The sequence below is a fragment of the Globicephala melas genome, chromosome 8 (genome assembly GCF_963455315.2).
Source record: "Globicephala melas chromosome 8, mGloMel1.2, whole genome shotgun sequence".
In the NCBI taxonomy this organism is placed as follows: Eukaryota; Metazoa; Chordata; class Mammalia; order Artiodactyla; family Delphinidae; genus Globicephala; species Globicephala melas.
In genome coordinates, this window is record NC_083321.1 from 55,368,628 (window position 1) to 55,393,813 (window position 25,186).

Below are 25,186 nucleotides of genomic sequence, written 5' to 3' on the forward strand. Positions count from 1 at the left end.
CACAAGCCATAAAAAGCTATTATTAGATGTTTTGCTCTGCTTTTCATATTCACGTTTGTGCCACAACTAAAAAATCATACGCTATTAAACATATATGAGGACAGGTTCATTCTTATGGGAAAAAAGGGCAGCTTTCAGTATACACTTAAAAGAGAAAATTCCTGTTTGGAAAGTGCTAAGTTCAAGGAAGTTTGCTCCATATTTTTCAAAATATATAACAACCAAAGAACAAACTATTTTTGTCACAAAATATACTCCTTCTTAAAAACTGATTTTGATTGAGGGGCAAGCTGAAGCAAGAAATTATGAACTATAAGTTTTAAATGTGAGGCATTACATAGTCTTTTAAAATTCTGACCCATGACTGAGATTTAATTTTAAGGGAATAGACTCTAAAACATGTCTTGTCATATTATTATTAAATTATTAATAATAACGCTTTTAATACAGATTTTTATAAACACATTATAAACTTTTAAACACATTAATTTCACTTATTCTTCCCGACAACTAGGAGATAAAGCAGGACCATATCTTTAAAAGATATGATGAACATTTAGATTTAAAGATTTTTATGAACTTACAGTATAGATAGAGTGATTATTCCATTTGAAACTGACAGGAAATACGTCAGCCAACACTTATTAACAGTTAAGATAAAAAACTATTTGGAGATCAAACATAATTTAAATAGTATAATTAAGAAAGCTTCTAGATCAAGTTATGACCATTATATCCATTTGGGGGAAGGAAGCTAATTTACCTACTCTTGTATTTCAAATTGTGATCTGAAAATGTCTTTGTGTAATGGTGCACTAAAACAAGTGCTGTAAAGGCAACAAAGCCAATATAAAATTTTCAATACAGGATGTACGACTCCTTTTAAGAGACTTAGTACCAACTACTGAATTATAGAAACACATGAAATGAAGATATCTTATTTAATTCCATCGTTTGTTCTAAAAATATTGCATATCATGTATGGTTATGCGTGTGTATGAATATGAAATCTAGTGTAAAATTACCAACTGAAATCATTCATTTATTTTGTAATTGCCTATTATTTTTAAAACTTACTTTTACCTGGTCCTAAACGTCCTATTATTGCTTTATAAAAATCATCTTTGAAACCCACTATCACTTAAAGGATATCGTTTCCAAGGACTTAAATACTCAATACTAAAATATTCGACTTATGTTAGGATTTCAAAATAAAAGACATGTTCTCTGATATTTCTTTACTATTTACTAAATAATTATATTTCAAATCAGGCCCAGCACATTTATAAGAATATTATACTTTCTCCTTTTCCTCACTTCTTTAGTCTATAATTTGTATTGGTGTTTTATCCTGACTTCTCTAAAAGTGATTTCTCTCATCTCCTGCACATATAAAAAAGTCTAATATTTAGGACTTGATTTTAGTATCTCATTTATTAGCATTTGTACAAAATGATGTCTGAGCTTCTTATATCTCTAAATCCAACTTATTTAAAGTTAAAAACATATCACTATTTCATTATGCCTTCCAATGTCATATGTAAGCATTTAAATACTGAAATTCATACTACTTTTTAATAAATTACTTCCTTTCAGTTCTCCTTTATATTACAGTGAATGCATTACAGTGACTTTAAAAACTTCTGTATGTATTAAGTTATATTACCTATATATTTTATTTTAGGATATTAAAGGGACATTATAAATTATTTTTTAAAAAAGTAATTGCTGGGGACTTCCCTAGTGGTCCAGTGGTTAAGACTTCACCTCCCAAGGCAGGAGGTGCACGTTCGATCCCTGGTCAGGGAGCTAAGATACCTGGCAGCAAAAGAAACAAAACATAAAAACAGAAGCAATATTGTAACAAATTCAATAAAGACTTTAAAAATGGACCACATCAAAAAAAAAAATCTTACAATGGTGGGATAGGTAGCTGCAAAGGCCTATCCCTCTACAGAAAAACTGAAAATAATGAGTAAAAACTATAAGCATCAAAGGTTTAAAGTCACCAAACAAATGCTGAATCAAGAAAGAGGAAACTTAAAAATGGTAAACTCCACCTAACAATAGCAGACTGCACACTCTTTTCAAGTGCACATGGACACTGTCCAAGATCAACCATATGCTAGAACATAACAAGTCTCAACAAATCAGATAAATTACCTTTTTTGAACATAATGGGATGAAACTAGAAATGTAAACTGGTGCAGTTACTTGGGAAAAGAGTTTGGTGGATCTTTAAAAAGATTAACAAGAATTATTATATATACAACATACAAATTCTACCTCTAGGTATATGTCTAAAAGAATTACAACCAAGTATTCAAACAACAATGCATTAAAAGGACTGTACACCATCCTTCATCCCAGGGATGCAAGGATTTTTCAATATCATAAATCAATCATTGTGATACATCACATGAACAAACTGAATAAAAACTATACAATCATCTCAATAAATACAGAAAAAGCTTTTGATAAAATTCAGTATCCATTTCTGATAAAAAAAACTCTTCAGAAAGTGAGCACAGAGGGAACATACCTCAACATAATAAAGGCCATATACAACAAACCCACAGCTAACATCATACTCAACGGCGAAAAGCTGAAAGAACTTGCTCTAAGATCAGGAACAAGGCAAGGATGCCCACTCTCGCCACTTTTATTCAACATAGTTTTGGAAGTCCTAGCCACAGCAACCAGAGAAGAAAAAGAAACAAAAGGAATCCAAATTGGAAAAGAAGAAGTAAAACTGTCACTGTCGGCAATGACATGATGCTATACATAGAAAAGCCTAACACGCTACCAGAAAACTACTAGAGCTCATCAATGAATTTGGTAAAGTTGTTGAATAAAAATTAATATACAGAAATCTGTTCCATTTCTATACACTAACGAAGAAAGACAGGAAAGAGAAATTAAGGAAAAATCCCATTCAGCATCATATCAAAAAGAACAAAATACCTGGGAATAAACCTGTCTAAGGAGACAAAAGACCTTTACTCTGAAAACTATAAGACACTGATGAAAGAAATCGAAGATGACATAAACAGATGGACACATATACCATGTTCCTGGATTGCAAGAATCAATATTGTGAAAATGACTATACTACCCAAAGCAATCTACAGATTCAATGCAATCCCTATCAAACTACCAATGGCATTCTTCACAGAATTAGAACAAAAAATCTTACAACTTGTATGGAAACACAAAAGACCCCAAATAGTCAAAACAATCTTGAGAAAGAAAAATGGAACTGGAGGAATCAGGCTCCCCGACTTCAAACTATACCACAAAGCTACAGTAATCAAGACAGTATGGTACTGGCACAAAAACAGAAATATAGATCAATGGTACAGGACAGAATGGCCAGAGATAAACCCATGCACATATGGACACCTAATTTATGACAAAGGAGGCAAGAACATACAATGGAGAAAAGACAGGCTCTTCAATAAGTGGTGCTGTGAAAACTGGACAGCTACATGTAAAAGAATGAAATTAGAACACTCCCTAACACCATACACAAAAATAAACTCAAAATGGATTAAAGACCTAAATGTAAGGCCAGACACTATAAAACTCTTAGGGGAAAACATAGGCAGAACACTCTATGACATAAATCACAAAAAGATCCTTTTGACCCACCTCCTAGAGAAATGGAAATAAAAACAAAAATAAACAAATGGGACCTAATGAAACTGAAAAGCTTTTGCACAGCAAAGGAAACCATAAAAAAGATGAAAAGACAACCCTCAGAATGGAAGAAAATATTTGCAAACAAAACAACTGACCAAGGATTAATCTCCAAAATATACTAGCAACTCATGCAGCTCAATATCAAAAAGCAAACAATCCAGTTAAAAAATGGGCAGAAGACCTAAATAGACATTTCACCAAGGAACACATACAGATGGCCAAGAGGCACATGAAAAGATGTTCAACATCACTAATTATTAGAGAAATGCAAATCGAAACTACAAGGTTATCACCTCACGCCAGTCAGAATGGCCATTATCAAAAAATCTAGAATCAATAAAAGCTAGAAAGGGTGTGGTGAAAAGGGAACCCACCTGCACTGTTGGTGGGAATGTAAACTGATACAACCACTATGGAAAACAGTATGGAGGTTCCTTAAAAAACTAAAAATACAACTATCATATGACACAGTAATCACACTACTGGGCATATACCCTGAGAAAACCATAATTCAAAAAGAGACATGTACCACATGTTCATTACAGCACTATTTACAATAGCCAGGACATGGAAGCAACCTAAATGTCCATCGACTGATGAATGGATACAGAAGATGTGGTATATACATACACAATGGAATTTTACTCAGCCACAGAAAAGAATGAAATAATGCCACTGGCAGCAACATGGATGGACCTAGAGATTATCATATTAAGTGAAGTAAGTCAGAAAGAGAAAGACAAATATCATATGACATCACTTATATGTGGAATCTAAAAAAGTGATATGAATGAAGTTACCTACAAAACAGAAATAGACTCCGACATAGAAAACGAACTTAAGGTTACCAAAGGGGAAAGGGCAGGGAGGGATAAATTGAAGTGTGGAATTAACATATACACACTACTATGTATAAACAGATAAACAAGGACCTACTGTTTAGCATGGGGAACTATATTCAATGTCTTGTAAGAATTTATAATGGAAAAGAATTTGGAAAATAATATACATAAATATAAAATGAATCACTGTTCTGTACATCTGAAGCTAACACAAGATTGTAAATTAACTATACTTCAATTTAAAAAATGGTTATAAAAATTTTAAAACTCCAAGTATTCAAATAGATACTTGTACATTAATGTTCATATCAGCACTATTCACAACAAAGGTGGAAACATGGATAAGTGGATAAGCAAAATGTAGTATATATAAACAATGAAATACTATTTAGCCATAAGATGGAATGAAGTACTTATATATGCTAAAACACGGATAAATCTTGAAAACACTATGCTAAGCAAAAGAAAGACATAAAAGGCTACATATTGTATGATCCCATTTATATGAAATATCTAGAGTAGGTAAATCCATAGAGACTAATCGGTGAGAGCAATGGTCTGGGGAGAAGGGTAAATGGGAAGTGATACTTAATGGGCATGGGGTTTTCCTTGGGATAATGAAAATGTTTTGGAACTTAATAGGGGTGGTAGTTGTATAACACTGTAAATGTAGTAAATGCCACTGAAATATACCCTTTAAAATGGTTAATTTTATGTTGCATGAACTTCATCTCAATTTTTTTTAAAGCATACATAAACAAGTAATTATTAGACATGACAGGGTCAAAAATTACTAACGTGGGATTGCAAATTTAAGATTCACAATCTTAAATACTTCCATTAGTAATGAAGAAAGAATAAAAATATATGAATTAAGTATCCAACTTTGTGACTGTGCCAGTGGGAATGGATTTCTTTAAAAAAGATTCTCAAATTGCAACATTAAAGTTAAGAATTTCTATTTAATAAAGGAAGATATAGGCAATTAAACAGAACATATTGTATTATGGATAAAATATTTTCAGCTTCTAGAACTGACAAGTGATTAATGGACAGAAAATATAAGGACCTCCTGTGAAGAAAACAAGAAAGAGAAAATAAGCTGCTCCCCAACTGGGCAATGGATATGAAAAGCAGATTTACAGAAAAGAAAATTCAAAAGGTTAAGATGTATGAAGAAACACTCAAATTCACTACGAATTAGAGAAACACAAATTAAAACAAGGCATTTTAAGAAGAATTCATTGCATATATCCGACTGACAAAGATTAGAAAGTTGTATAATATCAAGTGTAGAGGTAGATTCAGGATGTGGTAGGCAGATTTCTAAGATGTGTCCCAAGATTCTCAGCCCCTGGTTTATTCAACCACTAAGCCAGGTACTGATGTGAAGGAATTTTGAAAATTTAATTAAAGTTCCAAATCAGATGGCCTCAGGATTTGGAGATTTTCTGGGTGTTCTTGACCTAATCACGTGAGCCCTTTAAAAGTAGAAAGTTTTCTACAGCTGGCTGCAGAACAGTAAGTCAGTAATTTGAAGCATGAGAAGGATGTGACACGCTGTTGCTGGCTTGAAGATGGAGGAAGACACAGGGAAAGGTGCTTAGAGCAGTCTCTAGAAGCTGAGAGCAATCTGGCCAGCAGCCAGCAGCAAAATGGGAACTTCAGTCCTACAACCAAAAAGAACTGAATTCTACTGAGAGCAAGAATGTGTTTGGAAGAGAACCACAAGTTCCAGATGAAAACATAGAAAGCTTAGCTGACACACTGGTTTTGGGCTTGTGAGACCCTGAGATCCTAGCCATGCCATTCTGTACTATTGAACTATAGAGCTGTGAACTAATAAAGAGATGTTGTTTTAAGTCACTAAGTTACAAATCTATAGAAAACTACTTCATAGGAAAACAGGAACCCTCAGGTAATGTCAATATAGTCTATACTGGCACTGCTATTCTGGATAACATAGTGAAATTCAGAAGGTATATACCCTATGACCAAGGAACTCCACTCCTGGATATCCATTCTAAAGAAATTTTCACACAAGTCTCTTAGGGAATATGTATAAGACTATGTATTGCAGTATTTTTTTTTCTGGATGTAACTGAGAATTGGAAACAACCTAAGGGTCTATTACTAGAAAGGGTAAGTGAACTGTAGCAGACAAATATCAATGAATATTCTGCAGCAATGACAAGCAACAAATAGATGTACCTATAGCAACATGGACAGATTTCAAAACAAAGAGTTAAATGGAAAAAAGTAGGAAACAAAGTAAGATACATATTATCATTAATGTAAATTTAAAATATACATAAAATATCACTCATATTTTATGAGGCTATATACATAATAAAAGATATATCAAAGATATTAAAGTGAGTCCTCCAAGAGAATATGAGGAATGGAAGTGGGGATTAGGATAAAGAGGAAAAGTTAAAACAAGAAAGGAGTTATGCTGGATGGCGTTTTGTCAGCTTGGCATTACTACTCCCACCTAAACTGAGGACTGTTTCCTAGAATCCCCTTTCCTGCATGGTTCCAGGTTTCAGTTGGCCATCTATTGTTGGAGAGGAATGAGCATAACATTTGAGAAGAGAAAATGAAACTGAAGTCATTAATCTCAGAACACTGTGGCAGTCTGACACAGTGACACACTCACCGTGGTGGCTGGTGATCTCTAATTTCTAGCTTGTCTCCTTACTACTGACCAACAGTAGCTCTATGATAACGACCAAGTGCTGGACTGCAGTTACTACAGAGTGGACTGTGATAGATTAATTGCATTAATGGCTCCAATTTGTCACACTTCTCCATATCAGCACCCCTTGGCATATCATACGCTAACCCTGAGCTTGGCCATGTGACTTGTTTTGGTCAATGGCATGGTAACAAAATTGACAAAAATAGTGGCTTGAAAACATGCTTATGAAGTTCACATTCTTTCTTGGACCTATGCCACCAAAGAGATCACACCCTGATTAGCATGATGGAGGAATTTGAGAGACATGTGGAGAAGAGATGGGTCATCCCACATGAGGCCATCCTAGACTGCCCAGCTCCCAGTCAATCCATCAGCTGACTAAGCCAAACCCAGATCAGAACCACTCAGATGACCTGTAGACTCACAGGAAAGAATAAATCGTTTTGTTACACAGTGAGAGGATACAAGGGCCTATAACAACAGTGTGCCGTGAATGAAAATTATGTTAAACTAAACTCTGTATTCCTAAGGTTAAAAAAAATACACATTCAGACACACATACTTCTACAAAAACAACCATAGCCAATATGCACTTAGCACTTACTCTGTGCCATGTACTGTGCTAAGGAGTTTACATGCAATCCAATGAAGTAAGTACTAGTATCCCCATTTACAGAGAAGGAAACAGACACAGAGGTTAATAACTTAACTTGCCTAATATGACAAAGAACATGAACCAAGGTGGTTGGGCTCCAGAATCTCTATTCTTTTTTTTTTTTTTGCGGTACGCGGGCCTCTCACTGTTGTGGCCTCTCCCGTTGCGGAGCACAGGCTCCGGACGCACAGGCTCAGCGGCCATGGCCCACGGGCCCAGCCACTCCGCAGCACGTGGGATCTTCCCAGACCGGGGCACGAACCAGTGTCCCCTGCATCGGCAGGCAGACTCTCAACCACTGAGCCACCAGGGAAGTCCAGAAGAATCTCTATTCTTAACCACACATTATTTCCAGGAGTCATAAGAAATACTTAACAATGGTTGATTCTGGGGAAGGAAACTAGATTACCGGGAAACAAGGTATGATGGAATCCTTCTGCACTTTGATTTTTAAAATTTTTTTTTAAAGATTTTTTTTGATGTGCACCATTTTTTAAGTCTTTATTGAATTCGTTACAATATTGCTTCTGTTTTATGTTTTGGTTTTTTGGCCAGGAGGCACGTGGATCTTAGCTCCCTAGCCAGGGATCGAACCTGCACCCCCTGAATTGGAAGGCGAAGTCTTATCCACTGGACTGCCAGGGAATTCCCTTCTGCACTTTTAAATTGGTACCTTTTGAACAGTAAACTACATTACCTGTTCATAAAATAAATTTAAAATAGCATATTTGTTAAGAGGGACTCGGAGGTATTACCAGCAAGTACTCAGAATAAAAAGTATACTGGTTTTATTCCCTGTGTATTCTTTTTTTTTTTAAAGAAGATGTTGGGGTAGGAGTTTTATTTATTTATTTACTTTTGCTGTGTTGGGTTTTCGTTTCTGTGCGAGGGCTTTCTCCAGTTGTGGCAAGCGGGGGCCACTCTTCATTGCAGTGCACGAGCCTCTCACTATCGTGGCCTCTCTTGTTGCGGAGCACAGGCTCCAGACGCGCAGGCTCAGTAGTTGTGGCTCATGGGCCTAGTTGCTCTGCGGCATGTGGGATCCTCCCAGACCAGGGCTTGAACCCGTGTCCCCTGCATTAGCAGGCAGATTCCCAACCACTGCACCACCAGGGAAGCCCCCCTGTGTATTCTTGATCACATAAATACTAACGATTTAATCTTTTGTCCTATAGTGGTGTGGATTACTCTGGTCAGCACCAATCGGAAAATCAAAAAGCCAAGAACAAAGTATGGAACAAAGTCAAATACCAGGAAAAATGTAGGTGGTTAGTAAAGTCTAACACTGCTCTATTTATAATGAAAATAGTTGGGGCAGGCTAAAAGAAGAGAAGGCCAAACGATATTGAGTTCTTTGAGTAGGAATTGAGTTTATACATGTTGGTATGCTAAGCACCTAGCAAAGTGCCAGAGACAAGTAATTGCTCCATAAATGCTTGTTGACCAAAAAGTGATGTCAACTGTGAGTGAGGGGATCAGCAATGAGAAGAAGCACAAGGAACCATAAAAGCTTCTAGCAAAGTGTCATGGCATTGCTGGTCTAAAAGGTATCTTCAGTGCACATTTAGTGTCATGTTTGTTTTCAAACAAAGGTACTGATAAGCAGGTACTATTACAGAAATAAATTATTTCCTATATTAACTTTTTAAACTATATTGCTTATAAATAATTCTCCATTACTTTTCTAGCACAACTGTAAATAGGTGTTTTCTGTGGTTTTTCTTTAGTATCACCACCAGTTGAACACTGACAAGTATTCTAAACAACACAAAAGGGAGAGAATGTATTTTCAATACAGTATATAATTGTAAGTTTAAAGTAGCTTAGAGGAAATTTTTCATTTTCTTCAGAAATGTAAACTGTGTGACCACTATGATTCTATCTTCCTCCTATCCACTCCCACTCACACATAATTTGTAGATATCCTATATAATCAAATACCATTTTTGACTAAATATAAAAGACATCTATCCTCTTCCTACCTTCCCAACAGCAAATCCCTAATTCTGACATCCATCAAACAGAAAGATTTAGAAAAGATGATGAGATAGTATCATCAATATAATCTTCTGATCACTGAAAAAAATAGCTCTTCAACATCATCTTTTTCACCTTTCTCAAGACTGTGTCTCACTTAGTTCCAAAGGAGGCATCTCTCCATATATTCTCTCATACACCTTTCTGCTCCCTAACAAATCTCTAGTTACCTCTGGGACAGCTTCATTTCCTTCCCTCTTTATGCTTGCAAGTCTTAAAACGATCCAAACACACATCAAGCACTGTGAGAGTCACAAGTAAAAATTAAACATAATACTAAAAAATGCTATGTTTTATTTATTTTTAAAAGTTCCTGAAGCAAAACATTGAGCTGGGTGATGGCATTTGGTTGTTTATAGTATTATTCTCTGTGCTTTTCTGTATGTTTAAAGTTACAAAAAAACACAGATCAGTATTTCCAGCTCTTAAAAATGTACAGCATATTATTGTGTGATTCCCACAAGTGTCAATACTTTTCATTCTCCTATTTTCTTCAAGCATAAAATAGTTTACTTTATTCAGGTTCACTGTTTTTGTTCTAATTACTAGAGTGTTCTGTAAGTTTACATTAATAGTTGTAGTATTTTTATCTATATGATGCATTAAAGAGTCTCATGGCTGTGCTGTAAATATAATTATTATGTATTTCTGTAAGGGAAAAAGAGTTCTAAGATCCAAAATAACCAACTTAAAAATAAACTATCCAAATCTCTGATTATATTTCTGCTGTACCTTAAAGAAAAAAGATAAGTAAATTAAGCTAAACATAATTAAAGAAATAAAATAAAAATTCAACTGTTTCACGCACTGTCAAAAAACCCGTAATGACAAAAATCAGTAAGCCTGAGGCAAGTAATGAAATACCAAAGTTTTCTGGTTGGTTTATGTTAAAAAATATTTTACACAATAAATGAAAGCTCTAATTCCAAAAATCTATTTCACTGTATAGTACTTTAAAAAACGTTTTTATATCCTATTTTTCTCAAATCAGAGAAAATACTAAAGGGCTTTACGAAACACTAAAGAAATATGTTGGAGATGGGATAAGAGTAAGATGAAAAATTACCATAGCATTGTTATCCTGATATTCCTTAGGAAAAAACATATATTCACACATAGTAATCAAACTGGCAAAAATTAAAGGCAAAGAAAAATTACTGAAAGCGGCAAGGGAAAAACGGCAAATAACATACAAGGGAACTCCCATCAGGTTAATATCTGATTTCTCAGCAGAAACACTACAAGCCAGAAGGAAGTGGCATGATATACTTAAAGTGATGAAAGGGAAGAACCTACAACCAAGATTACTCTACCAGCAAGGATCTCATTCAGATTCCATGCAGAAATCAAAAGCTTTACAGATAAGCAAAAGCTAAGAGAATTCAGCACCACCAAACCAGCTCTACAACAAATGCTGAAGGGACTTCTCTAAGTGGGAAACACAACAGAAGAAAAGGACCTACAAAAACAAACACAAAACAATTAAGAAAATGGTCATAGGAACATACATATCAATAATTACCTTAAATGTGAATGGATTAAATGCTCCAACCAAAAGACACAGGCTTGCTGAATGGATACAAAAACAAGACCCATATATATGCTGTCTACAAGAGACCCACTTCAGATCTAGGAACACATACAGACTGAAAGTGAGGAGATGGGAAAAGATATTCCATGCAAATGGAAATCAAAAGAAAGCTGGAGTAGCAATTCTCATATCATACAAAATAGACTTTAAAATGAAGACTATTACAGGAGACAAAAGAGGACACTACATAATGATAAAGGGATCAATCCAAGAAGAAGACACAGCAATTGTAAATATTTATGCACCCAACATAGGGGCACCTCAATATATAAGGCAACTGCTAACAGCTCTAAAAGAGGAAATCGACAGTAACACAATAATAGTGGGGGACTTTAACACCTCACTTACACCAATGGACAGATCATCCAGACAGAAAATTAATGGCATTAAATAAGCTTTAAATGACAAGCTTTAAATGACAAGCTTTAAATGACACAATGACAAGCTTTAAATCACAAGCTTTAAATGACACAATAGACCAGATAGATTTAATTGATATTTATAGGACATTCCATCCAAAAACAGCAGATTACACTTTCTTCTCAAGTGTGCACGGAACATTCTCCAGGATAGATCACATCTTGGGTCACAAATCAAGCCTCAGTCAACTTAAGAAAATTGAAATCATATCAAGCATCTTTTCTGACCACAACGCTATGAGATTAGAAATGAATTACAGGGAAAAAAATATAAAAAACACAAACACATGGAGGCTAAACAATACGTTACTAAATAACCAAGAGATCACTGAAGAAATCAAAGAGGAAATCAAAAAATACCTAGAGACAAATGACAATGAAAACACGACAATCCAAAACCTATGGGATGCGGCAAAAGCAGTTCTAAGAGGGAAGTTTATAGCTATACAAGCTTACATCAAGAAACAAGAAAAATCTCAAATAAACAATCTAACCTTACACCTAAAGGAACTAGAGAAAGAAGAACAAACAAAACCCAAAGTTAGCAGAAAGAAAGAAAGAAAGAAAGATCAGAACAGAAATAAATGAAATAGAAACAAAATAATAGCAAAGATCAATAAAACAAAAAGCTGGTTCTTTGAGAAGATAAAACAAAATTGACAAACCATTAGCCAGACTCATCAAGAAAAACAGGGAGAGGACTCAAATCAATAAAATTAAAATGAAAAAGGAGAAGTTACAACAGATACCGCAGAAATACAAAGCATCCTAAGAGACTACTACAAGCAACTCTATGCCAATTAAATGAACAACCTGGAGAAATGGAGAAATTCTTAGAAAGGTATATAACCTTCCAAGACTGAACCAGGAAGAAATAGAAAATATGAACAGACCAATCACAAGTAATGAAACTGAAACTGTAATTAAAAATCTTCCAACAAACAAAAGACCAGGACCAGATGGCTTCACAGGTGAATTCTATCAAACATTTACAGACGAGCTAACACCCATCCTTCTCAAGCTCTTCCAAAAAATTGTGGAGGAAGGAACACTCCCAAACTCATTCTATGAGGACATCATCACCCTGATACCAAAACCTGACAAAGAAACTACAAAAAAAGAAAATTACAGACCAATATCCCTGATGAATATAGATGCAAAAGTCCTCAACAAAATACTAGCAAACAGAATCCAACAACACATTAAAAGGATCATACACCATGATCAAATGGGATTTATCTCAGGGATGCAAGGATTCTTTAATATACGCAAATCAATCAATGTGATACACCATATTAACAAATTGAAGAAGAAAAACCATATGATCATCTCAATAGATGCAGGAAAAGCTTTTGACAAAATTCAACACCTGTTTATGATAACAACTCTCCAGAAAGTGTGCACAGAGGGAACCTACCTCAACATAATGAAGGCCATATATGACAAACCCACAGAAAACACCATTCTCAATGGTGAAAAACTGAAAGCATTTTCTCTAAGTTCAGGAACAAGACAAGGATCTCCACTCTCACCACTATTATTCAACATAGTTTTGGAAGTCCTAGCCACGGCAATCAGAGAAGAAAAAGAAATAAAAGGAATACAAATTGGAAAAGAAGAAGTAAAACTGTCACTGTTTGCAGATGACATGGTACTATACATAAAGAATCCTAAAGATGCCACCAGAAAACTACTAGAGCTAATCAATGAATCTGGTAAAGTAGCAGGATACAAAATTAATGCACAGAAATCTCTTGCATTCCTAAACACTAATGATGAAAAATCTGAAAGAGAAATTAAGGAAACACTCCCATTTACCACTGCAACAAAAAGAATAAAATACCTAGGATTAAACCTATCTAAGGAGACAAAAGACCTGTATGTGGAAAACTATAAGGCACTGATGAAAGAAATTAAAGTTGATACCAACAGATGGAGAGATATACCATATTCTTGGATTGGAAGAATCAATTTTGTGAAAATGACTCTACTACCCAAAGCAATCTACAGAGTCAATGCAATCCCTATCAAATTACCAATGACATTTTTACAGAATTAGAACAAAAAAATCTTAAAATTTGTATGGAGACACAAAAGACCCCAAATAGCCAAAGCGGTCTTGAAGGAAAAAAACGGAGCTGGAGGAATCAGACTCCCTGACTTCAGGCTATACTACAAAGCTACATTAATCAAGACAATACGGTACTGGCATAAAAAGAGAAACACAGATCAATGGAACACGATAGAAAGCCCAGAAATAAACCCATGCACCTATGTTCAACTAATCTATGACAAAGGAGGCAAGGATATACAATGGAGAAAAGACAGTCTCTAAAATAAGTGGTGCTGGGAAAACTGGACAGCTACATGTAAAAGAATGAAATTAGAACACTCCCTAACACCATACACAAAAATAAACTCAAAATCGATTAGAGACCTAAATGTAAGACCAGACACTATAAAATGCTTAGAGGAAAACATAGCAAGAACACTCTTTGACATACATCACAGCAAGATCTTTTACGATCCGTCTCCTAGAGTAATGGAAATAAAAACAAAAATAAACAAATGGGACCTCATGAAACTTCAAAGCTTTTGCACAGCAAAGGAAACCAAAAACAAGACGAAAAGACAACCCTCAGAATGGAAGAAAATATTTGCAAATGAATCAACGGACAAAGGATTAATCTCCAAAATATATAAACAACTCATGCAGCTCAATAACAAAAACACAAACAACCCAATCCAAAAATGGGCAGAAGACCTAAATAGACATTTCTCCAAGGAAGACCTACAGATAGCCAAGAAGCATATTAAAAGCTGCTCAACATCACTAATTATTAGAGAAATGCAAATCAAAACTACAGTGAGGTATCACCTCACACCAGTTAGAATGGGCATCATTGGAAAATCTACAAACAACAAATGCTGGAGAGGGTGTGGAGAAAAGGGAACCCTCTTGCACTGTTGGTGGGAATGTAAATTGATACAGCCACTATGTAGAAAAGTATGGAGGTTCCTTAAAGAACTAAAAATAGAATTACCATATAACCCAGCAATCCCAGTACTGGGCATATATCCAGAGAGAAACATAATTCAAAAAGACACATGCACTGCAATGTTCGTTGCAGCACTATTTACAATAGCCAGGTCATGGAAGTAACCTCAATGCCCATCGACAGACGAATGGATAAAGAAGATGTGGTACATATGTACAATGGAATATTACTCAGCCATAAAAAGGAACGAAATTGGATCATTTGTTGAGACGTGGATGGCTCTAGAGACTGTCATACTGAGTGAAGTAAGTCAGAAAGAGAAAAACAAATGTCACATATTAACGCATATATGTGGAACCTAGAAAAATGGTACAGATGAACAGGTTCGCAGGGCAGAAACTGAGATACAGATGTAGAGAACAAACGTATGGACACTAAGGGGGGAAAGAGTTGGGGGGATGGAGGCGGTGGTATGATGAATTGGGCGACTGGGATTGACATGTATTCACTGATGTGTATTAAATTGATGACTAAGCAGGGAAAAAACCCAACATATACTCACATCACACTATCTGCCACAATGTAAATAAAAATTCTGCAACTTATCTCTGATTGACACAATTACAGATGGTCCTCTATGGTCTGATTTACAATTTTTCAACTTGGCAGTGGTGTGAAAGCAATACGCATTCAGTAGCTACCATACTTCAAAATTTGAATTTTGCTCTTTTCCCTGCTAGTATGATACTCATGATGCTGGCAGCAGCTGCCGCTTTCAGTCAGCCATGCAATCATGAGGGTAAAAAAACGATACTCTTAACCATTTTGTACGCATAAAACCATTGTTTTTCACTTTCAGTACAATATTAAATAAATTACATGAGATATTCAACACTTTATTATAAAACAGGCTTTGCGTTAGATGATTTTGCCCAACTATGGACGTAACCCCATTGTAAGTAGAAAAAGATCTGTATATGGCCACCAAGCTGACCTACCACCACTTACTTTAGTGATTTGAGATAGTATCTTTATATATTTCCACATGAACTTGGGTATATTTCTGAGCTTTCAGTTTTATCCCATTGGTTTATTTGTGTACTGATATCACACCATTTTAATTTTGAGGCTTTATAGTATATTTTAATTCCTGGTTACTCAAGCATTTTTGATGACTGTGTTCTTTAGCATTAACATGGAGACTTTTCCAAGGTTTCTCCACTGATAAATAAATTTGTGTCTCATCTCAAATAGATATCGCCCATATTTCCAGGTCCTACTTCAATTCATTTTTTCAGTTCAATAAATATTTACAGAGTGACTAGTATGTGCCAGGTACCAGGCTAAATGCAGGAATACAGTAATGAGTAAGATACAACGTCCCTAAGGAACTCCAATATTTTTAAATTTCATGGGTCAATACTGTGAAACAAAAGTTATGTAATATGAAGCTTTGAGCTACAGAGTTTTTGAAACTTGTGAATATGTCTGAAGGAGGTTACATTGACAAAGTCCTAATTTATTCACTCACTTATCAACTGCTCTGTTAACAGCCTGAAGGAACTTAAAACTTTCCCCAAGTTTCCTATTTCTTTAGGTATACCAACACTGCAAGAAAAACTGGCTCATAGATTGCAAAAAAAAAAAAAACAAAAACTAACTGCTGCTCATCTTAATGGCTGAATATGGAGGTACAAATCATGTGATCCATAGAAAATAACTCACAAGCAGTATCCTGGCCAAGCATGCTGAAAAGCCAGTTAATACCATACACATCTATTAGAATGGCCAAAATCCAGAACAGTGACAACACCAAATGCTATCAAGGACGTGGAGCAACAGGAACTCTCTCTTATTCATTGCTGGTGGGAATGTGAAATGGCACAGCTACTTTGGCAGTTCCTTACTAAACATACTCTTGTCATACGATCCAGCAATTGCACGCCTTGGTATTTACCCAAAGGAGTTGAAAACTTATGTCCACATAAAAACCTGTACACAGATGTTTACAGAGGTTTTATTCATAATTGCCAAAACTTGGACACGACCAAGATGTACTTCAGTAAATGAATAAATAAACTGTGATAAATCCAGATAATGGAACATTATTCAATGCTAAAAAGAAATGAACTATCAAGACATGAAAAGACATGGAAGAAACAAATACATATTACTAAGTGAAAGAAGCCAATCTGAAAAGGCTACATACTATATGATTCCAACTATATGACATTCTGAAAAGGGCAAAACTATGGAGAAAGTAAAAAGGTCAGTGGTTTCCAGGAGTTAGGGAGGAGATAAGGATGAACAGGTAGAACATGGAGGTGGAGGATTTTTTGAGCAGTGAAACTATTATGTATGATACTATAATGGTGGATATATCTCATTATGCATTTGTCCAAACGCATAGTGAACCATAATGTAAACTACAGGCTTTTGATGAATAATGATGTGTCGATGTAGAGTCATCAATTGTAACAAATGTACCACTCTGGTGGATGTTGATAATGGGGGAGGCTAAGCATGGGTGGGGGCAGGGGCTATATGGGAAATATTTGTATCTTCACTCAATTTTGCTGTCAACCTAAAATTGCTCTAGGGACTTCCCTGGCAGTCCAATGGTTAAGACTCCACGCTTCCAATGCAAGGGGCATGAGTTCAATCCCTGGTCAGGGAACTAAGATCCCACATGCCATGCGGCACTGCCAAAAAAAAAAAAAAAAATTGCTCTTAAAAGTAAAGTCTGTTTTAAAAAAAGCCAGTAAACATATGGATCTCTGTGATCCACATGCTATATCCTTCATCTGCCAAGAGACATGGTCTCTTTTCTATTAGTCTCAGCAAATGTAAACAGTAGAGAGATAAAGAACTCTTCAGGGCTTCCCTGGTGGCGCGGTGGTTAAGAACCCACCTGCTAATGCAGGGAACATGGGTTTAAGCCCTGGTCTAGGAAGATCCCACATGCCGCGGAGCAACTAAGCCCGTGTGCCACAACTACTGAGCCTGCACTCTAGAGCCCATGAGCCACAACTACTGAAGCCCACGCACCTAGAGCCCGTGCTCTGCAACAAGAAGCCACCACAATGAGAAGCCTGCGCACCACAACGAAGAGTAGCCCCCGCTCGCCGCAACTAGAGAAAGCCTGCGCGCACCAACGAAGACCCAACGCAGCCAAAAATAAATAAATAAATAATAAATTAATTAATTTATTTATAAAAAAGGAAGTCTTCAGACAGAATGCAGGTAGCACCAGGAAGCTGAGGAGGTTGTTTGTATTCATACGGGATACAACTTGATCATTACTCTCGCTTGTTTACTGCAAAGATAAAACGCAGAAATAGGAATGTGGGGGGTTTTATTTTTTAAACATTTTAAATGTGCCCAGAGGTTTCAGAATTAAATGATAAAACCAATAATTAAATAAATACTGGGGAACAGGGCTGACTTAATTATCACCATATTATCTAAAACATTCTTTATTAGGAACTTTGACGCATACTATACTAGCAATAAGGAATATAATCTCACTTGATATAAACAAAAAGTTCAATTTCTAAACATGTTCAAACTCTAGAAAAAGCAGTTTTTTGATGCAGGGGTAGCAAGGTTTAATGCATTTAAAAAGTTGGTAAAAATTTACGTATGAAACACAAATAGTCTGTTTCTACTAAAAGCAGTTTGCTGAAATACCACTAAAAACCTTATCATGTGCTCTTTTTTCTATAGTTTTTCTGTTGTGACATACAACACACTAATGCAGAAAAGGAAAAAGTACACCTCAATGATTTATCACAAAATTAATGCCTATGTGACTACCACCCAGATCACAAGATAGAGTAGCCCCCGCTCGCATCTATCACAAGATAGAAGAGTAACAACATTTGAGGAGACTCTAGTGTCCCTTCCCCCAACAATTCCTCTTTCCTTCCCAAAGATAACTATTAACCTGACCACCAAAACATTATAGTACTTTTCTAAGAAGAGCAAACTAAACTCAAAGTTAGCAGAAGAAAGGAAATAACAAAGATTAGAATGGAAAGAAATGAAAGAAAAACTAAAAAGACAATAGAAAAAAAATAAAAGAGCTGTTTTTAAAAAAAGATAAACAAAATAGACAAACAATTAGCTAGACTTACCAAGAAGAAAAGAGAGAGGACTCAATAAATAAAATTATAAATGAACGAGGAGACATTACAACTGATAGTACATAAATACAAAGGCTCATAAGAGACTATGAACAATTACGCACTGAAAAATTGGACAACCTAGAAGAAATGGATAAATTCCTAGAAACATACAACCTTCCAAGACTGAATCAAGGAGAAACAGAAAATCTGATCGAAGCAATAATCAAAAACCTCCCAACATGGGCTTCCCTGGTGGCACAGTGGTTGAGAGTCCGCCTGCCGATGCAGGGGACACGGGTTTGTGCCCCGGTCCGGGAGGATCGCACGTGCCGCGGAGCTGCTGGGGGTCCGTGAGCCATGGCAGCTGAGCCTGCGCGTCCGGAGCCTGTGCTCCGCAGCAGGAGAGGCCACAACGGTGAGAGGCCCGCGTATCGCAAAAAAAAAAAAAAACCCAAAAAACCAAAAAAAAACCTCCCAACAAAGAAAAGTCAAGGACTAGATGGCTTCACTGGTGAATTCTATCAGACACCGAAAGAACTAATACCAATACTTCTCAAACTCCTCCAAAAATAAGAGGAGGAAACACTTCCAAACTCATATTACAAGGGCAACATTACCCTGATAATACCAAAGTCAGGTAAGGACACTACAAGAAAAGAAAATTACAGGCCAATATCCTTGATGAACATAGGTGTAAAAATCCTTAACAAAATGTTAGCAAACCAAATACAACAGTACTTTGAAAGAATCATACACCATGATCAAGTGGGGTTTATTCCAGGGATGCAAAGGCGGTTCAACATCTGCAACTCAATCAACGTTTTCTCAATAGATACAGAAAAAGCATTTGACAAACTTCAACATCTTTTCATGATAAAAACTCTCAATAACGTGGGTATAGAAGGAATGTACCTCAACATAATAAAGGCCATATATGACAAGCCAACAACTAACATCAAACTCAATGCTGAAATGCTGAAAGTGTTTCCTCTAAGATCAGGAACAAGGAAGACCACTCTCACCACTGTTATTCAGCATAGTCCTGGAAATCCTAGCCAGCACAAGTAGGCAAAAAAAACAAAAGGCACCCAAATCAGAAGTGAAATTGTTACTATTTGCAGATGACATATTACATATAGAAAATCCTAAAGACTTCACCAAAAAGCTGTTACAATAGATAAATTCAATAAAGTTGCAGGATACAAAATAAATACATAAAAATCTGTTGCATTTCTATACACCAACAACTATCAGAGAAAAAAAAGTAGCCCCATTTACAGTTGCATCAAAAAGCATAAAATACCTGGGAATAAATTTAACCAAGGAGGTAAAAGACCTGTACACTGAAAACTGAGACACTGATGAAAGAAACTGAAGACACAAAAAAACTGAATGATATTCTGTGCTCACGGATATGAAAAATTAACATTGTTAAAATGCCCATAATGTCTAGTGACCTACAGATTCAATGTGATCCCTATCAAAATCCCAATGGTATTTATCACAGAAACAGAAAAGACAATCCCAACATTTGATGGAACCACCAAAGACCCTGATTAGCCAAAGCAACCTTGAGAAAGAACAAAGCTGGAGGTGTCATGCTTTCTGATTTCAAACTATATTACAAAGCTATCAAAACAGAATGGTATTGGCATAAAAACAGACATATAGATCAATGGAGCAGGACAGCCCAGAAATAAACTCATGTATATAAGATCAATTAATTTGACAAGAATATATAATGGGGAAAGGACAGTCTCTTCAATAAATGGTGTTGGAAAAACTGGACAGACACATGCAAAAGAATGCAACTGGACTCCTAGCTTACACCATATACAAAAATTAACTCAAAATGGACTAAAGGCACAAAAGTCAACCCCGAGTTAAAAAAAAAAAAAAAGAATTAAAGACTTGAATGTAAGACCTGAAACTATAAAACTCCTAGAACTTCAACACAGGGAGAAAAGTTCCTTGGCATTGGTCTTGACAATGATTTTTCGGATTTAACACCAAAACCAAAACTAAACAAGTGAGACTACATCAAACTACAAAGCTTCTGCACAGCAAAGGAAACCACCAACAAAATGAAAAGGCAATCTACAGAATGGGAGAAAATATTTTCAAACCACATATCTGATAAAGGATTAATATCCAAAATACACTAGGAACTCATATAACTCAACAGCAAAAAATAAATAACATATAAATAAGTGAACTAAAAAATAGCAAAAGAACCTAAATAGACATTTTTCCAAAGACAACATACAAATGGTAAACAGGCACAAGAAAAGATGCTCAACATCACTGTTCATCAGTGAAATGAAAATCAAAACTACAGTGAGATACCCCCTCACACTTGTTAGGATGTGTACTGTCAAAAATATAAGAGCTAAGTGCTGGCGAGAACGTGGAGAAAAGGGAACCCATATACACTGCTGGTGGGAATTTAAACTGGTACAGCCACTACGGAAAACAGTACAGAGGTTCCTCATGAAATTAAAAATACCATGTAATCCAACAACCCCACTTCTGGGTCTATATCTCAAAGTTTTCCAAAGGAAACAAAATCATGATCTCAAAGAGAGATCTCTACTCCCATATTCATAAAAGCATTATTCACAATAGCCAAGGTATGGAAACAATTTGTCTGTCAACAGGTGAATGGAAGAAAATACGAGATACACACACAAACACACACACACACACACACACACAAAATGGACTATTATTCACTCTTAAAGAAGAAGGAAATCCTGTCATTTACAATGATATGGATGAACCTGGAAGGCACCATGCTAAGGGAAATAAGCTAGACAGAGAAAGATATATACCTCATGCTATCACTTATACGTAGAATCTTAAAAAAAAAAAAAAAAAAAAAGGTCAAACTCAGAAACTGAGAGTAGGAATGTTCTTGCCGGGGCTAGGTGGAGAAAACAGGGAGAGGTTGGTAAAAGGGTAAAAACTTTCAGTTACAAGATGAATAAGGTCTGAGGATCTAACGTACACACAGTGACTACAGTTGATAAACACTATACTATATAAGTGAAATTTGCTTAGAGAGTGAATGTAAATGTTCCCCCCTCGAAAGAAAAAGGGAAATGTGTGGGGTGGTGGACATGTTAATTAAGTCAACTGTGGGAAACCTTTCACAAAGTGTAAGTACATCAAATCACCACGATGTAAAATTTAAATATCTTAAAATTTTGTCAACTGTACCTCAATAAAGCTGGGGAAAAAACCCTTTATATTACTTTTCTGTTTCTGACTTAATATAAAGGCAATCATATAGTATGTTTGACTTTTATTCACTCAAAATTTTAGTTCTGAGTCTCACCCATGCTGTTGTCTGTTACTGTAGTTCATTCATTTTTATGGTAGTAGGGTATTCCATTGTATGATTTTATTACAATATATCTATTCTGCTGTTGATAGACATCTGGATTGTTTCCAGCTTGAAACCAGTATGAATAATGCTAATGTACATTTTTGTAAATACCTAGTGATATGCATTTGTATGGAGTAGAATTGCTGAGTCATTGGGTATGGATGTCTCTGACATAGATTATGCCAAACTGTTTCCCAAAATAGCTACACCAATGTCCTTTGCCACCAGCAGTATATACAGTGCATTATATCAAAATAGTGATTCTCAATATGTGGTTTGGTTACCTGGCGTTTTCCAAGATCCTTTCAGGAGGCTTGTGAGGTCAAAACTATTGTCATTATAATAGTATAATAACTTACTTGTCTTTGTCACTGTGTTGATATTTGCACTGATGATGCAACAGTCGTGGGTAAAACTGCTGGTATATCAGTTCAAATCATGGCAGGGGACTAAATTTGTACTATAGTCATGGTACATATTCCTCACCATCATGTGCTCACAATGAAAAAAAAAAAAGCCAGCTTCACTAAAGAATGTCTCTGAAGAAGCTGTTTCAATAATTAATTTTATTAAATCTTGACCTTTAGTACATTGTCTTTGTAATAGTTGGTGTGACAAAACAGGAAGTACACATAAAGCCCTTGTCTGCATGGTGAAGTACAATTCCGTCTCAAGCAAAAGCACTTGTATAATTGTTTGTGCTGAGAGCTGAGCAAGCTGTTTTATAGCATGGAACACCATTTTTTACTTGAAAGAGTGACTGACATGGTTATTCAGTCTTGTATACTTGGGTGACGTTTCCTCAGAAATGACTGAAGGGAACCTATTGCCATAAGGAAAACAACTGACAGCATTTTTTTTTACCAATGATAAAATTTGAGCTTTGAAGCAAAAACTTTGGAAAGAGATTTTGGAAACTGTGAATCTGCCACTGTGAATATGATAGCTTCCAACCTTTAAAGACTTTCATGATGAGACTGAGAGTGATATTAATGAATGTAAATGTTTAAAAGATCTGCATAACTCAGAGAATCAGTATTTTGCAAATAACAACGTATGATGCTACAAAGTTACACGTGGGTTAAAGAGTCACTCAAATTTTAAGTTAAACCAAAGGATTTCAATGTAACATTGTATGAAAGCATCAAAATATATTTGTTATGGTATGAACTGGGAGGAGTATTCCAGGCACAAGCAACAGCAAGCAGAGTGATCAGTACCTAAGACACCAGTACAGATTCCACATTGTAACGAATCTTTAAGAAACCACCATTTGTTGAGTTGTGGTATAGTATCACAGAACAGCCACAATCATCTAAAAAGGCTATCAGAACACTCCTTTTTCCAGCTACATACCTGTATGATGCTAGATTTTCTTAATACACTTCAACCAAAATAACATATTGCAACAGATTGAATGCAGACACAACTAAGAGAATCCAGATGTCTTATACTAGACAGATATTAATGAAATGTGCAAATATGTATAACAATACCACTCTTCTGATTCTTTTTGTTTTAGAAAATATATATTTCACAGAAATATTTTATTTATGCCAAAATATAATGAAGTGATTAATTTTAGGTGAAGTGATATTTACATTTTTTCTCAGCTTTGATATCTAATATGGCAAATATCAATAGACTATAACTCATGTAAATGAAAGCTCTTCAGGGTCCTCCATAACTTTTTAGTGTAAAGCAGTCTGGAGAACTGCTGAACCCAAACAATCTGTCTCCCCTCAACAGGAAGCAAAGTGAGTTTCTTAACACAGTCAAGGCATACACAAAGCTTTAATAAATAGAAGATGCCCAAACAGAAGAAATTACAGGCAGAAGTTTCAGAGTCTCATAGATTGAAAATCTCCAATCAAACTTCAAGCTTCCTGAGAGAATAATCTTTATAAAACTTAAATTTTGATTACTCTGAAAACAGTACAGAAATCCCTTGATGGTTCCCCATAGCCTCCCTTGAACTGGCATTTAAAAAACTTCATTTTCTGGCATTTACCATTCTAAAGCTTTCTCTAACATACTAGTCATGTTTAAATGCAAAATGTTCTCACTAACCTCTGGGTTATTGTACACAGTACACTGCTCCCCCTACCCAGAAGTCCTCTCTTCTATTCACATGGCTAACTCTTACTTGTCTTCAAGATTCAGCTCATGAAATCACTTATCCATGAAGCCTTCTTACTACTAACAGCCACCCCTAATGTCTACTCTGTGCCTAGGCTAGGACAGATGACCCTCTTATGTACTTCTGTAATAACCTATATATACATATCATTCATTCATCCAGGAACTGTACTAAACCGTGGAGACAGAGCAATAAATCAGACAGCTCTCTTTGAGAGCTTACATTGATTGTCTAATGGGGAAGAAAGAAAATGAACATACGAACTATTAAAGAAGCAAGGTAATTACAAATTGGGATAAGGGAGTCAGGGATGGGGGGAGTGGGAAGGGCAGCACTCTGAAGCAGAAACATGCAAGCAAGAACCTGAAAGACGGGCCTTCCCTGGTGGCGCAGTGGTTGAGAGTCCGCCTGCCAGTGCAGGAAACACGGGTTCGTGCCCCGGTCCAGGAAGACCCCACATGCTGTGGAGCGGCTAGGCCCGTGAGCCATGGCCGCTGAGCCTGCACGTCCGGAGCCTGTGCTCCGCAACGGGAGAGGCCACAACAGTGAGAGGCCCGTGTACCGCAAAAAAAAAAAAAAAAGAAC

The 25,186-nt window shown here is 36.0% G+C and overlaps 1 protein-coding gene across 7 annotated transcripts in view; it reads right to left on the reverse strand.

The window, feature by feature from the left end:
* Nucleotides 1-25,186, reverse strand: part of NARS2 (asparaginyl-tRNA synthetase 2, mitochondrial) — a 147,891-nt gene that overhangs the window by 83,358 nt on the left and 39,347 nt on the right. The window lies entirely within an intron of this gene.